General features: G+C 47.5%; 1 pseudogene across 1 annotated transcript; it reads right to left on the minus strand.

Moving 5' to 3' along the window:
• Positions 1–2,069: 2,069 nt before the first annotated feature.
• LOC311187518 (actin, cytoplasmic 1-like) lies at positions 2,070–3,249 on the minus strand (annotated as a pseudogene). Its single transcript has 2 exons — positions 3,097–3,249; positions 2,070–3,019 (listed from the first exon to the last, which is right to left on the minus strand). The product of its transcript is annotated as an actin, cytoplasmic 1-like (transcript).
• Between the last annotated feature and the right edge of the window lie 736 nt (positions 3,250–3,985).

The following is a 3,985-nucleotide window of genomic DNA, read 5'->3' on the forward strand; positions in this document are numbered from 1 at the left end:
TACTGTTTACAAAGGGAAATAAATTCCAACTTCAGTGGAAACCCACAACTTCTTAAACCAGGAGTCAAAACATGGTCCTGGGTCCAAGTGGGAAACACTTCCCTGCTGTCAGGTCTTCACTCCAAGCTGTTGTACTTTGACTCCAGAAAAAGAGACAAACACAAATGACATCCTGATGGTGGGCATGTGTAAATGCATGTGTAAATGAAGCACATACACACCAGATGTTCGATACCTGTTGGCTCTATGAGAAACAGCGATGGCCAGGCCTGGGCCCTTGAACGCCAAGATCTTGCCTTTCCTTTCCATCCACAATGGAAATAATAAACATGTACCACTTTAATTAGTGAACATGTTTGACCCTCCCAACAACTTTATGAGCTAAGAACTATTATCCCCATTAATGAGGAACCTGTGTAATGGAACTTGAAGTGCAAGGAGGTGAATTAACTTTCTTAAACTCACACAACTAGTCAGTAACAGAGTTGCTATTTGATCCCAGGGAGTTTGGCTGTGGCATTTTGTCTGGGAACATCCAGGGATGAATGCACCTCCTTCTCTTGCCCATATGATTAAAGTTCTTTCTCAGAACAAGGTGGCACATAATATCCCCACCTCAGAGGTCCCACTTTGCCCACTAGTCTTGTCTGGGCAAAACAAACATGCTTAACTCCCCTTCCACTGTCACCTATGCACTTGATCACAGTCAAATTGAGGCTTGGGTCCTGGACCCGCCACATTCCCATTCGGGTCATAGAGAGAATCTCAGAAATGGGCAGAGGGAGAGAGGTTACGGCTGGGACTACAGAGCCCCAAGAATGGGAAAATTAACCCATGCTGGTGCCAAACACTCCCTGGGGGTGCCAGTTGGTCCACCCTCCAAGGTTCCCCATTGCCCTCATTTGGGAAGTGGACATTGTGAAATAGAAAGAGGTGGGTGGTAAAGCAACCTGTAGCACCAAAACAGCTTTAGTCACTGTGGTGAACCCTAAGGAGTTGTATGACTGTCCTCTTCCCCACAAGGCTTTGGAGCCAACTCTTCCTGGCCTTTGGCATTGTCCAAACTTCAGGCAGATGTCTTTGCTGTGTGTGGGCAGGAACACTGCTGTCGGAAGAGGAAAGAGGACTCGGGCTAGGAGTGGGCATGGGAGAGGCTAGAGACTGAAAGGACAGCAGGGTCACCCAGCAACCTTCAGACTGCGCGCCACTGCCCTGATGGGTGTCCTCTCCTTTTGCCTACTGCATGCTCAGAGTAGACAGGGGAAAGCAACGAGGTGGTGGGGGGACTGGTGATGAAGAGTTTCTCCTTGACCAACCATTTATTTTTAATTTTTTTTATTTCTATAAGATGTGCACTTTATTGGGGCCTCCCTGGTGGCACAGGCAGTTGAGCGCAGTGCTTTGAAGCTGTCTGCAGCTTCTGCAGTGCCGGTTCAATCTCCGCCAGCCTCGGAGTAACCCACATGGTGAACAGATCTCTCCTGTCTTGCCCGCTGCTCCCCTCAGCAGTGTATTTCAGTAGATCTGCCCGTTCTGTTCCCTGCTCTGTCTCTGGTGAATCCTCTCACCCTCCCATGCATCTGGCCTGTACCCCGGTTCTTGTATAAATAAAAAATCTTTTAAAAAATGTGCACTTTATTGACCTGGTCTCAAGTCAGTGTACAGGTAAGGTGGGGCTGCCTCAGCACCTCAATCCTTCCTACATCTCAAGTTGGGAGCACAAAAGGGGCCAAGGTGGTTGACCATCCAAAATAAAACAAAGCAAGTTTTAAGGCAAAAGATTTTAAAAATTGTATTACATAATTTACACCAAAGCAGTGCTGTCACCCTCCCCTGTGTGGACTTGGGTGAGGACTGGCCCTTTTTAGGAGCAAGTGGGGAGGCTCTGGAGAATGCAAGGAACTTCCTGTAACAATGCATCAAGGATATTTGGAATGACTATTAGAAAAACACCACACAAAGTCCTCAGCCACATTATAGAACTTGGGGGATCCTCACTCCAACCGACTGCTGTCACCTTCACTGTTCGAGTCAATCCCAGAACAAAATCATTCCATTGATCAATACCCTCAAGCAAATAAAGCCATTCCAACTCCATTTCTTATTTTCTGTGCAAGTTTGGTTTTCTCAAGAAGAGGTATAACGCAACTAAGAAACAGTCTGTCTGGAAGCATTGCAAGGATGATGGGAGGGCGGGACTCATTGTACTCCTGCTTGCTGGTCTACAACTGTGGGAATGTGGACAGCGAGGCTAGGGTGGAGCCACCTATCCACACAGAATGTTTGCACTTAAGGGGTGATCAATGATCTTGCTCTTCATCATGCAGGATGTCAGGGAAGTGATCTACTGCACCTGACAGCACTGTGTTGGCATAGGGGTCCTTATGGATGCCAATATCACTCTTCATCATCAAGTTGAAGGTACTTTTGTGGATGCCACAGGATTCAAGCCCAGGAAGGAGCACTGGAAGAGGTGATGGTAATGACCTGCCCATTGGGCAGCTCATAGCTCTTTTCCAGGGAGGCACTAGAGGCCACAGTGGCTACCTTTTGCTGGAAGTCCAGGGCAATGTAACAGAGCTTCTCCTTGATGTCACGTACAATTTCCCACTCAGCTGTGGTGGTCAAGCTGTGGTCACACTCAGTGAGAATCTTCATGAGGTAGTCCTTCAGGACAAGGCCAGCCAGGTCTAGATGCAGGATGGCGTGAAGGAGGGCATGCCCCTCATAAATGAGCACAGTGTGGGTGACCCCATCACTCGAGTCCATCGCAATGCCAGTGGTACGGCCAGAAGCATAAAGGGACAGCACAACCTGGGTGGCCACACACGTGGCTGGGTGCTGAAGGTCTCGAACATGATCTGGGTCATCTTCTCACTGTTGGCCTTGGGATTCAGGGGGCCTCTGTCAGTGGCAAGAGGTGCTCATGTGAGGCTACACATAGCTCGTTGTAGAAGGTGTGGTGCCAGATCTACACATCATCCCAATTGGTGATAAAGCTGTGTTCAATGAGATACTTCTAGGTCATGACACCACTCATGCTCTGGGCCTCATTGCCCCTGTGGGCAACCTTCTAGTCCACGCCCACCATCATACCTTGGTGTTGGAGGTGCTCCATGATAGAAGGGAAGGGGCCAAAGGTGACTCATCCACCAAGAAGTGGGCCTTGCATGTGCCTGGACCCTTGTGGTCCACAGTGATATCATCACCTGTGGTGAGCTGGTGGTGGTGGTGGAGAGTGGTGGACATGTGAGAGTGAGGGCCCTGTGCTCATGGGGTGGACTCAATTTCAGCAAGTGACAAAATTTTAGTCAGATTCTTCTCAACTCTCTTCTCAACTAGGCCTTGATTTTTGAGTTTCTGTGTTCCCCTCTACCTCTGATGAGCTTCCTTATCCTCCACCATCTTCTAGGTGATGTCTGATCATGCTGGGCTGCCTTCAGCAAGATTCCTGTTAGATCAATTTAGCCAGAATCCCCTTTTATTCCTAATGCTTCCTCTTAGTAATTTTCCATCCTCTAATCCCCTGCTCCCAAACCTTTTCCTTATAAATCTCCAGTTTTCCTCGTTGTATTCCAAATGGAGCCAAATCTCTCTCCACTAGTACAAAATCCCATTGCAGTAGATAACTCCCCTCCAAAATTTATCTTATTATCCTTAACAAGTGTCATAAATGATTTTTTCTCTAATGCTGGCACAATTTTCTTTAATGCTGGCACATACAAGAGGAGGAACTGAGACTAACAAGCACAGAGTTGGGTTTATCTCAGAAAGAGCACCATTTAATAAAGTTTGTATATGGTTAAATCATTTTTAATAACTATTTGCAGTAGTATTGCTAGGCATCTAGCTAGATGCAGAGAGATCCTCTTGGCCTGGGAAGCCCACTAAGGACCACCAGACTTCTTGAAAATCCGGAAGCCAGCGTGGGTCCTTTCTCCACAGGCCTAACTCTTTTTATTGAGACTCTTTCTTACCATATCAG

This window comes from Talpa europaea (assembly GCF_964194135.1).
Source record: "Talpa europaea genome assembly, chromosome: X".
NCBI classification, from domain to species: domain Eukaryota; kingdom Metazoa; phylum Chordata; class Mammalia; order Eulipotyphla; family Talpidae; genus Talpa; species Talpa europaea.